Raw genomic sequence first — 13,267 nt, 5'->3', positions numbered from 1 at the left:
AATGCACCTTTGTCTAGCTGATCCTGGCTTTAGCTTGTAGTTATTTCAGCGCAAGCATCTCGTTGCCGCAAAGGCTTCTTAGTGCTGGACTGGTCCTCTAGTTCATCAATTTTTGAGCCTGGATACCTGCAGACCATTTTATCGTTGTACAATAAAATATTATTAGATTTTTTTACTATTTTATTTTGTTTACTTTTACGAAGATTATTTTACTTCGATTCCATTTTAGTAGTACTGCTGATACAGCAGGTAAATGAATAAAGGCTTGGTAAATTACTAGCATTACATGTCGGCATAAACAAGACGAAGCATCAGTCAGCGGTGAAGAATGAAGTTCGAAGATGTACGTGATCGGTATGGATCCAAAGTTTCGTGGGCTCCAAAAGCAGCAATGGTACAGTAGAGATTAGGACCCTTATGAGAATCATTACCGGTTAAAATCCGTTCAAAACGATCCATAGTGTGTATCCATCCTCTCCTTTTTGCTTGAGGTACTTTACAACTATTGAGTTGTAACTACTGTTGGGTACTATACTTAGAACTTATGAGAAGATCAGGCGTCGGACTGCTCCGGTTAAACCGGTCAGCATATTAGATAGTTTTATTGCAATAGGACGATACTACGAGGCGGCTCCTGATCATTAGTTTATTACTCAACAATGCGCGAATAGCAAATCTGTGAATCAGCTAAGGGTAAATGAAGCTAAACGAAACTGGAAACGGACAAAGGAAAAAAACAACGCTCTCAATATCAGACTGTCAGTTTATTGCGTCACACGATCCCGAACAAGATCAGGATGGCGTACCATATTGATCAGCCAGATGCCAGCACTTAAGTTGGATTACGTTCCAGCGAAACTGAGGTTAAGGCTTTTCCTGCTGCTTGTTCAATGAAAAACTGCGACCGATAGGGCAGAGACTTGTTTATCGGAGAGACAAACGGCGGATCGTATCGGCGAAATCCAGACAGCAGTAAGACACAAAAAAACACTCGATACTTCCCCCTTTCCCGCAGTCTGGACAAAAGCTGATCGCTCCGTTTATTGACGGATAGATGAATGACGCGGTAGCAGTAAAACTCCTGAGGGAGCCACAAAGAGTCGACGTAAAGTAATCTATGAAGGGTCAGATAGAAACTGCAATAATATAACACTAGTTGGTGCCGTCTCGGTGTGAATCGACGAAAATGATGGAAAAGAAGAAGCCTACTGAGTAAATATATAGATACGGGGCAGAAAAAGTGAAACAAAACGAAAGCATCAGGCCGCCGCGATCCTATCATTGAGATGTAACACTGTCTTGAGGTATAAGCTTAACTAAGGTCTCCCTATACCATACCTCATCAGCTAGGACAGGCATCAGAGCTATACCATGGCAGTACTTGGTGATATTTGTAAAGCGATACTGACAGTGAGCTAAGAATGGTCTAGCCCTGCGACGAGCAAACACATATATATGTCAAGTGGGTTTATGTGCTATAATTAAAGTTGACAGTGCTTATCTGTGCCCAGCCTTTTGTAACACGTGCATACTTTAATCCTTATTTTACAGCATTCATGGATCTTCATTACAATGAAGAAGCAAAGTAAAATATATGTTAGAATAGGAGTAAAATTTAAAGTTCGCTGAGAATATCAGATAACTTTTCCATAGCTATTTATTTTTTAGCTAGGAGACTAACCGGGAGCTCTAGCTTCTCGGGACGACATTGATTCTAATACGTTAATAGTGTATTTTGCAGGAAATTTTTAAATAAAGGTCGAAGTAATTATATTGGTATCTATCAGTATGCGCACGCATCTCTCCCTCGAAGGAACAGAAATTTTCTTAAGCAGTTAGCCAAGAGGCACTTCAACTGCGATGACTCCCGTTCAGGATACCAAGAATAGATTTATACGTAATTGATTTCTCTACAAAACCTACAAAACTACAAAAAGCGCGTAAAACTCATCCCAGCTTTGAAACACCCTATGGGAAGTACATTGCTAACGTGTTGTGATCATTTAATTCTGACCTGTTCTATAAAAACGTCGAGAACGATGCCTCTTAAAGGTTGATCGTAGTCTACACTTAGCAGAGCTCTGATACCAGGAAACGGTGGTTCCACCTGCTGTTGAAACAAGTTTCAGTACTGACGTTTTAAGATTACTTTTAAAGTGTATTTCAAGCGTTGATTAGTGACACGCGACTAAAACGCTGTATATAATGCCAGTTAGTTAAGGTAATTTAGAGCTTCAATTTAGAGCAATCATTATTCCACTATTAAGTTTCTTCTCAGGAAAACCTGCTTTGAGATCAATTTAACCTGTTTGTATTCAAAATGTCTGCATTTTCGAGTACCCTATCTATTTGTGTTCTTTGCCATATAGTATAAGTTCTTCTTTGGAAAAAAATGACGCAGTTAACTTTGATGCTGAAAGGGATAATATAGTGCGCAATTATATTACACTCGAATGTCACACTTAAATATTCCTCTCTGATCACCGCGATAGTGGACCTTTTTCAATCCGTACTTTTTGGTGTCGACCTACGCTCTAATTTCTAAATATCTGCAACCGAATCCAACAGAATGGCGAGCAAAATAAAAAAGAATGGGTCGACAGACGTTTACTCAACCGCACAACGGATCAACGACGCAACTAGACTCGACGTATTAACCCAGCTTCCATAGTTCCCATAATTCTGCGTCCATTTTTAGCCATATCAATATGTTCACCCCGTTTTTCCGTTGCTATTGTTCTACCTCTGTGTTAATGCTTTATCATATTTAATTCACCGCTTGTGGATCTTTTTTCTCCCTACGATCCATAGGTCCATGAGTGTGAGTCGCTAGACTGAAGTGGACGGAGGAAGCTGGAAGTAGTGGCGCTTGCTTTCCTGCTGTCTTTGCATACAAGTTGTCCTGGTCTGCTGTCGCATCTTCATGGCTACGCTCCAGTGGTCTTATCGGACGTGAGTCTAAGCGGAATACTTTCGAAACTATTCTTCCAAGCCGTTCCCAACGGAAACGCACATCTATAGAATAAATGAGACAACACTGTCAGCTTTCTGCGCATTGGGTGGTTGGTCATTTACGTTGATTACGTATGCCCATAGGATTCACCGTACCGCCACTGTCCAGGAAACAAAAACGAATATGATGAGGAGGGCAAATTTCGATTAGATCAATCGAACTTCAACCATTATATTTTGTCGCTAGAGGTGAACGTCAGATGAAGTATGCGGGATGATAACGGCAATAACGACGATAACCAGAAAGCGGAAATCAATGCGTAATTTATAGTCACAGTGCCATACTGATTTATAAGACATTTAGAGCTTATGATAAAAGTTAATTTGTTCATGAAGAAATGTTAGACCCATAATGACACCTAATTGGGTTAGTTAAATACCAGGATTGTCGGAGCAATCATCTTGTCAAGCTTTCGTTGTGCTTCAGAACAAAGGAAACGTTACGAAATTGTTTAACACCTTTAATGCAAAAAGGAAATTTTCGCACAGACAACGTCTTAAAGGAAGAAGAATCTGCTATGCAGCGTTAAAGAAGATTTCACCGATGATACTCGACGAATACCTGTAGAAAGAACCCACGTACCCAAAACAGGCCTCGAAGTAAATATGAACGTGGTTGTCGCATGGGCTGTCGCCGTCCTTTGCCGCGATCATTTACAAAAAAAATGTTTAGTCGGATTGAAGTATATTTAGATATACCTGTTCTCATTCATCGTATGTTATGTGACGCTTTCCGAAGGCTCCCTCTTGCAGGCACACTTATTGTCAATATTGATTCCAATCCAAAGCAATGGAGTCGTCAAGGAAGACGCTTGAAACTTGTACGTGGGTTCAATTTTCAGCCTGATACTATAAGGAAAACAGGCGAAAGACGTTAACACGTCGTTGTGGAGCCCTCTTGTTTGGCGCCACCTGCGAAGCGATTTCACAGTTCTGTTCGATTTAGGAGTGACAAAGGTATATTTCAGGCATAGTTTCAGGTTGTTGTTTTTGGAAAAGGTTGAGTGTAATTCAAACTCGCTGTGGGGCACACAGGCCCAATACTGCAGCCGGTTACATGAACAGGAAGTGGCTCGTCCGTTTCTGAAGTGGTGACCAACATCAAGAAAAGTCGTCTGCAGATCGACCCTTTGTCTATGAAAATCTCATGAGCACTTTTGTATGACCCTTCGCTAGATTGCAGAAAACAGAGGAATATCCACATCTGCCTTTTAGAGACCTCTGGCAGCAAAGGGTGTGTCAGCCTTTGTCAATCTCAAAAATGAAAGACATCTGGCTTCCTCATGAGCTGACCAATTATTAACCCAAAACTACGTCCAATTAGCTTCTCATATTGGACGCTTTTCATGTAAAAATAGTGGCGGGCGATGAAAAGTAGGTAACACTCAGGACAGATCATATTCAAAGCTTAGTAATACCACCATTCGAACGAGAGCTAAAATTGGATCCTATCTAAAGAAGGTAGAACTGTGCATTAGGTAAGATTGCAGAAGAATGCTCTTTTGTGAGCTTCTCCCAAACAAGCAAAGAGTTACCTCAGCCGAGCACCGCGGAGGGTTCAACGATTTAGAGCAAAACATTTGTGAAATGCACAGGGCTACGTGCAGTAACAAGGGAGTCACGTTCTATCTAGACAACGGCAAGTCTCACACAGCTTTAGTGATCTACCGAACATTGTACGAGTTAAAATGGAATGCTTAGCTTAACCCACCAATCGGACTCCTTCCGATTATTGTTTTTCTCAACCTTTGGAGAACTCAGCGCATTTTTGGATATGTAAAAATATTGAATATTTTATGAATATGCAAAAAGAAACCTGCTTATCGGAAATGAGGAAAAATTAGAGAACATTTAAATAACGTAACTCAGAATCACTCTTTATTATATATCTAATACAAGGTTTATGAGGTCTTAGAAAGGTTCTAGGTACGAAGTCAATACATAAGCTGCTGACTCGATCAATCACAATGTTTGTTAGCCATCAGATTGAAAGTCAACTTAGTTCGCTTATGTCGACCGACGGTGGCGTACCCAGATGTCTGCTGAGCGCAGAGAGAGTCACCATCCGACAGCGAGGCAAAGCATCAAGTTTGTCCGGAACTTCTAATTATTATTGTGAGTTGTACAACCATAATTTTGTATCACCCTGAATAGCCTGAAGTAATCCACTTTCCGTAATCGACTTATTGACAGAGTAACTGGGTACGTTTTGACGTGTCTAGCAACTCAAGCATTGATTGAGATACGTTTTGTCCTTCTGCGTATGCGCACAGTGCGTTGACGACACACAGTGCTCTATATAGTCGCCGTATGGAGCCTGAACAGAATCGGCCGTTTGTTAGTTTGCCCTTCTTGTCTGTGAGTAGAACTTCCATTATGCTCGTGCCCAGCGTAATCAGCATAATCAGCTTGGAGGTACGAATAACGACAAAATTAACCAAGTCTCTATATGTATGATGAAGGGACGTCCCACGCCGTACGGATTACTGTAAAAAGTTGATACCGTATAGAACTGATATATATTCTATTATGGATACTTTCAATAGCTGCACCTGGAACTATGCAGATATGCACCTATTTATTGTAAATTTTTGATTAGCCTAGGGCGGACTTGGATTTCTGTTTACAGAAGGATGTAACGAACATCTAGCAAGTATATAGTAACTGAGATCTAATATTATACGATTGTCTGCCTTACAATAATAATAACAATATCAGTATGGTGGCTAATATTTTTTTTTCTATGGCAAAATTAGCTTTGGGAAGAAAATTGCTTTATATGTAATAATTACAATATCACATCAGAGTTCTGATACGTTTTCTCCTTCCTTTGCTCGTGCAAAACGTGCACTTATGCACTCAGGCGTATAGCAATCTGTTTATTTCCTTCGAAGACGTGGCATTTTATGTTACGTTTCTGTCTTTGTGTATGTTTCGGCATTGGTATTTACCAATGGTGGTAGCAGTGGCTGTGGTAGGGGGTAGTGAAGGTCGACCTATTTTATATAGTAAAGCTTTGATATCCTTCTTTGCCCTCTGACTTTTTTCTCGATAAGAAAAATCTAGACCAGAAGGCAAATGGCTCGACAAGATTTGCTAGGAATTCCATGCAAGCTTTGTCTGCCCCGCCTTGCCAACTGTCAAGCGATGTGCACGGTGAGAAGGTGGCGTGGTGGCTTCAAGATGTCTACCGGCCGCAGCCGATGATGAAAATGACGATGCGAGAACAGCTATCGCAGGCATCGATACTATTCCCCAGTTTAGTCCATCTGACAGGATAAATATTTTAGCTACCGAAGCATTAAGTATATAAAAATATTCTCTTGCCCGCCATGGTACACTGTACGCCACTGGAAAGGGATGCATCGTAGAAGTTCCGCTAAATGGGAAAGTGCACAGCTGAACGGGTCTTTAAAGGAGTTCAGTTAGCGATAATCAAAAAGAAAAACCTAAATACTTCTAGAATTCTTCTCGCCAAAGAATACGTGCGCAGAACAATTTTTTTTTTCTAAATTATTGCACACCTGTCACACACCTTGCATGCCGGTTCAGTCTATTGATATGCCAGCCTCGGATAAAGCAAACGAACTAATATTTGGAATAACTATACCTAATCCTCGATGGCATTAGGCTTATATATCTTTACCTAATTTATATACATTCGCACGTTGGTGAATCACTGGCGTCGATTTCATCTGGACGTGTCGCCCTCAAACACGATAAGTAAGTTAGACAAAAGGCGTGTAAACGTCGAGATTAAAGGGCCTGATGAAAAAACATCCCCTTCCTTACTCTGCAAACTCTGACAGAAGCGGATAGCACAAAGCAAAGGCTCTTGCTGTGTTTTGTCCCGTACAGTTCGAGATGCAAAGTCCTCCCGTAACGTTTCAGGTTTAACCGAAAGAGACTGACAAATTGACGTCGCATCTCCTGGAGGGCGACATTCGATTCTTTTTTTTTTTTTTTCCTATTGTCGGTCTTTTCTTGTCTTTTATTACAAGACTGGTTTAAACGAGAGTAAAAAGCTTTCCTTATAACGTGCTTTGGACGTTAGATGAATTATGAATAGGCAGCCTTTTAATTCATAGCAATATTTTGGGTTCTAGTGAACAAGCTGCTGTATTCACTACCTACTCTTCTATAGTTTATATTTCAATTTTTACCGAATTCAGAATCTGATGATCTAACCGCCTTATATGGTAGTGCTCGCCCCCAAAAGGCGGGAGTAAAAAGGAAAAGAAGAGGATTTATTTGAGGTTAGAGAGGAAATTTTCTGACAGATTCTGCAGTGGCCAAGAAAAAGCCATCAGAAAATTAGGAAAAGAAACCTACTGTGCTCATTGGGCATGTTTGTTCGATTCGCACGTTTCACACGTACATGGGCTCTCCGGTGCATATATCCAGCAAGTTCAATAGGGGAAACAGGCTGACTTTGTAAGTTCGCTCGTAGCCCGTCCCCTGGTAAGCCGATGCACGTTCGCTATTTACTTCTAGTGCAACGTTGCGCCACATATTATCGCCAACAGTAACAGCGCTACCAATAGCATACATCGAGGTCACGGTTTCTATCGTTAAAAGTGAGAGGGGCGTGTCTCGAATAAAGTTCACCCAAGCGATATCGAAATCTACGTGCCGAACGCGAGTATCACAGGAACACTTTTTGATAGCAGTGCGTAAAATTCAGTGCACAATTAAAACATCGTTTCTTGACCTCGTACTAGCGGTGTTGGTTGCGTGTTCTTGTGATCCCCCTAATGGTTGCTTACGTGCATAGGCACACTTTGATACTACTACTATTGCGTGACACACAGGCCAATAAAGGGGAATTGTTCAACCTATTTGTTTGCCTTACAAGAATTGCTCTTGCCATTTGTCATGATGGCCGTGTAGCAGCAGCACTCCTCAGACAAATACGCTCTATAGAGGTAACACGATTGAATCTGAAAATACGCGACTTATAGCTCGTATTTAGAAATGTATTACAGTCGTTCATCTTGTTATTTTATGCTATTGTATCTGCCGCTATTGGTAGTAATTGAACTGTCTCATGGCTTGGTTCGTTAGATCAGAGGAGCATTGTCAAAAATAACAACAACAAATCAAAAGCGAGAGGCAAAAGTATGAGGAATGTAGATTATCGTGGAAACGCTATGATAGTCACACGGATGTTTCCATGTTGTTTGTTAAACCTTTTGTTGTCGCACAATCATACCTGTCTACGATTCGGCGTACGTATACGTGTTTATAAACGACCGCGGTAAATGCGGCATACAACTAAAGCCATTGGCGGGATGTTGAAACGGTCGTTCCAATGTTTGTGGTGATGCATTACGACAGCGAAGTCTTCCCCGATAGTCTTGTATAGTTTGCTTTTGTTGATACCATTGCCCGGCCAGCCTTACTTACGACTAATTTATAGCTGCCGCTATCTCTCAATGTTGAAGCTATGACCATGCCGCAAACAACATTTTATGTCCATTTCCAGTGATCTAGGGAAAACGAATAAAAAGAAAGATGAGTTAGGTACGGACGCAGCAAGCGTTGCCCACAGCTCTAGAAATTGGTCAAATAAAATTAGGCGCATATCGCGTGCATGTCCTTGTCGTTGTCCTCATCACTGAGTTTAGTCCTTATCGGCCATCCGTGTATCCGCTAGTCGTCTAGACGCGTCCGTGAGGCACAGCCGCGTCAGATCATATCTATGTAACGTATTTATTGTATAATGTTGCAGATAGGGCCGTTCGACGGTTAGTCGTTAGCTACCAAGCACGGAACGTCAAACGCTCCCGAAAAGCAAGTAAGAAAATTCACCGCACGGTTTAGCCTCTGTTTTCGCCACAGTTCCCTATAGTCCAATATTACATATGGCCACGTTACCGTCCGATCCTATTGCCAGCTATAGGAACGTTGGAGCCTCTACTCTATTGCGGAACCACATTATATAGGACGATTGGTAATTTCGTGTGATTACGGCGACTAAGAGCAGTTTCTAGGAACAAATATAAGTAAGGCAAAGTACGAATACTGTCTATAGCAGTTGCTTTTTGCCGGTTTCGACAGGTGCTATGAGAATGCACGCTACGAACTGTCAGATATGCACGAAAATAGTAAACAAAGGAACGTATTATCTGCCCATTGTGCACTTCGGCCAATGGGATCGAGTTGACGACAGAACGATTGTATACTCTCTACTTCAGGCATCTCTCTATCAGCAGCAGCGGCTGCTTTACGGTGTACAATGCTTAATGCTGGCAGATGTCTCAGTTCGCAGTTGTAAATGTGTCATTAATTTCGTTCTCTATGGTTTAGTCAATTATTAATGTCATTTTTTGGAGGCCTTCTTATACTTATAACAGTTTGCCCTCGTTCGCAATAGCTATTGCAATCGAGCAGCGCCCGCCGTCTGAAGTGCATAAGAATAGCAAAAGGATCAAAGTGGTCCCTTTTCGACTTCACCGGCTTTGTATATACGCAAACAGCTGCAGCTAATAATCTTGACTTTGAGTTCGCTCTGTTGTCTTGTCATTCGTAATTTCTGGTAGGCTTCAAATAGGCTGGAATGTCCACTTGTTCAATCTGCACGATGGATTCCTTCTGTACTAGGCCCGACACCGCAACCCTGAAGTCAGATTATGTATTTGCGGCCCCTCTCAAATCTTTCCCGTCCTATAGACCATCATGCCGCTGGCCAGACGCGATACTATATCATAGGTGTCATGCGGGCTATTTTGACGCCACTTTCAAACCGTACTTTATCGTTGCACATTTTGTCAGTTGTTTCCTAGCTATCCAGGTTTTCACTTTATCGTGTGTTGAAATTGGCTTTTTGGCCTATGATTTTTGACAATGGAATAGCGCTAATGCCAGAAGCTGCGGATAGTGACGTAGTATATGATAAACCACTTCAGCCCTATTGAATGTGTGCTCCCTTCTTCTGGCTAGCATCTGTCGTCGTCGTCGTCGTCGTCGTCGTCTATCGTTTTCGATGTCTGTTCATTCCAAAGTCGGACCTGAGGCCACACCGTTCCGCACATTCAATCTCAACTTTCACTGATTCAAACTCGCCCGCGCCTTTCAGTCGCCGTTCGCGGTGCTCAATCCAGTTGCAAAGGTTCAGCAGAGGCCGCCCAGTGCCCCGTAGAATCAAGGGAGTGCGCTCGCTGCCCATTTCGCGTCGCCTTTAGATAGTACGCGAATTTCATTTCCAGTCAACTTAAAACACTCGAGAGCGGCAAACGCGTATGGAGGGAGCTGACAGCAAGACACCACGTATTTCTTTCGACATAAGTGCTAAAAAGATGGGCCAAAAGCTCCGCTAGCGGCGGCAGCTGACAGTGACTGATCGAGAATTTTATGGTCAGAATGGCATAGATCGGATATGAAAAAGAAAGAGCACATATTCATTTTTTATCTACAAACTTGGCGTAGAAGCGGTGCCGCTTCAGAGGCCGCCACAATCCCGAAGATAGTTGAGTACTCATTACTTCAATATAGTCCTTTAGTGCTATTGCACCTAGCGCAAGCAGCGCATATGTTGCTGAATAGTCCCATAAAATCAAATTTACATACACCCATCAAGCAAAGATTCCGTGAGCGTGCTGCTCAGGTAACGGTCGAAGAGCATAAGAGACGAAGGCCGGTTGAAATGGCGGAAAAGAAAAAGAAAAGAAAGGAATCCGGAGTAATGTGAAATCATGTTTGTGCGAAGGGTCTATAGGGGTTAAGAAATATTATCATAGTATGTTCCTTGGAGAGCTATAGTTCCATCTTGGGTTTAAGGGCTAAGCAATCCTATACCACATATATGTAGCTCTTCAGGTTTACTCTAGGAAATCCAAATGCAAACCCAATTCCAAAGCTAAGTGCAGTGGTCTAGGCCATCGAGGCTCCGACTGAAGTAGCCAGAAATGTTGTTATCCGAACCTTTTTCCCAGCTTAGCCCGTTTGAGCAAAATTCTGAAGGTCACTAAGAAAAATGCTTAATGGATCTTAGCGCAATCTGTAACGGACATGTGAACTTGCCGTGTTCTGTTGAATCTATCATACAGGTGATTCAAAAGTAGTATTGCCATTGTTTCTTAAAAGGACGCAATGAAAAAGAGAGGTGCTTATTTTGTGCTTAGCGTACGACTAATTATTTTATGTAATTATCAGAGAAAATTTGAATTTTTTTTTAGTTTTACTTGCAATAGAGGCCATGATAAATTCAGTGGAAGCTAATAGGGCCAAATGTATCTGTGCATAAATCGTACAAATATAATTACCTAACGCTCTGATTTAACTCGTTGTTTTAATGTAGTCATCGTTCGTTTCACTCTATCGCCTTTATATAGACAAATAGCCGCATCATCTCTTCACACGTGAATTAAGACAGGCCTGCTTGTGTGACAGAATAAACGATAACGAACGACCCTGGGCTGAAGAAGGCCTGCCGACGCAAATGTTAAAGCTCCGCTTAGGTTAAAAAATTTCGTATCTGAGTGGCTTCCAGTTTTAGGTAGGACGGCAAATGACGACCGTTGGCTATTTTTGCAAAATAGATAGCTAGCTTCTACAAGTCTCCTTGTTACATCTGCATTATGCCTGTAATTACAGTCCATAGTATATACTGTAAAATGCATTCCGTGCAAAACGTAATCATATTGTGATAATTGCAAAGATTTTACATGCAAATGTCGATCGCCTAACGTATCGCTTAAAACTCGTGCGTCGGCCGCTGTTAGATCGATATTGTTCGGGAATCAACCTGGCTGGTCGGAAGCATATTATGGCGCTTACAGATGTTTGTTAGGTTTATAGAGGTCGTGATATACCGTCACAAGCGAAGCGGCAGCAAACGCCTCTTCAGAATTTGATCTTCCTAGCAAGGGAAGAGCGAGCTATCTTAACTACGCGATAGATATCTAAAGAAGTAATACAAATCACAACGCCGCCTATTATTCCAAATGTATCGATGGCTGGCAACGAATCGGTAAATTTGCAGTTTATGAAAGATAAACGTACCAGGACATTATAGTATATATATATATATATATATATATATAGGCTAGTCAACTAGTCTACATAAGGAATAGATACTGTTTTGAATGTATAAATGTAGATCCAGTGAAAGCATAAACGACTTGCTCTGTCATGTTTCTGAGCCATCAGAATGTCCGACTATTATATTGTTGTTCCGAACGAGTCCTAGCGAATTCCAGCGCTTCGAGAAGCATGAGTGGCCTCAAGGTAAGGTGCGCCCAGAATCCGTATTTTTCTATCAAAGCGATTCCCTTGTGAATCTCTCAAAAACCAATTTACCAGCTTCCGAGAACTTTCGAACACAAATGGCAGTCTACATGAGGTACAAATATAAATAAAACCTTTCAAGGGACATAGACATTGACCAGTCATCGAAAAGATCTGTATTCTAGTCCAATGACAGCTGAACATATGAACTGGCCATACAAGATGCATGTAAAGCAATGCACCTTGAACAATAAACAATTATCAAGTTATTAGCTCCTTCAGAGGTTCTTTATAAATAGTCGCCACCAGCAAATTATTAATTAGTATATTATAATTAATTTGCTAATAACTATAGGCGATCTATTGAGCGCGGACCCACCGGTAATCATTGAAGGAAACATAACGAAGCGGTGAGGGTGTTCTGCGAAAATTCGGAACCAAAATCATAATAAAAATTCAGGTAACTAGCCCAAATGCATTAGTGACATAATAAAGGGCGACGATATAACACCCTGACATCTGTTATTTGTCAATCTCAAGTCATTTCTGTGTAGTTTTTTCATGGGACGAGTTTTGCGCGTAAAACTTAGTACCTTCTCACAACGCAAACGAAAGGTTGGGTCGTATTGCTTTCAAAAACGTTACGATGGTTTACGCAGTCCTACAAGCTTAATAATCACATATAGATACTTACTTTTGTTTGATCTAAGACGTTGCGACACACGAGGGTTGCTTGGTGGAAACTAGTGTTTAAAGGGAAACGTTCCTCTAAAGCAGTTGTTCCGCAGGACTGTATAGATCCCCGAGGACGTCAGTCCTTAATTGCAGACCTCAAAGCAATTGGGCCCGAGAAACTCAGTAAACAAATTCTTCACTGCAGATAATGACATGACGCTGTTTTGGTCATCGATCATGCTGGTCACGCGAAGTGCGTTAAGCTTGGGTTGGGGTACGTGCTTTGCTTGGTTCAGAGTTTCTCTGGTACAAATAGACATCTTACGGATGAAAAACCCTACTGCACCCTAAA

Source organism: Varroa jacobsoni, unplaced genomic scaffold (genome assembly GCF_002532875.2).
Source record: "Varroa jacobsoni isolate VJ856 unplaced genomic scaffold, vjacob_1.0 scaffold_632, whole genome shotgun sequence".
Classification (NCBI taxonomy): Eukaryota; Metazoa; Arthropoda; class Arachnida; order Mesostigmata; family Varroidae; genus Varroa; species Varroa jacobsoni.
This window is presented reverse-complemented; position numbering follows the sequence as displayed.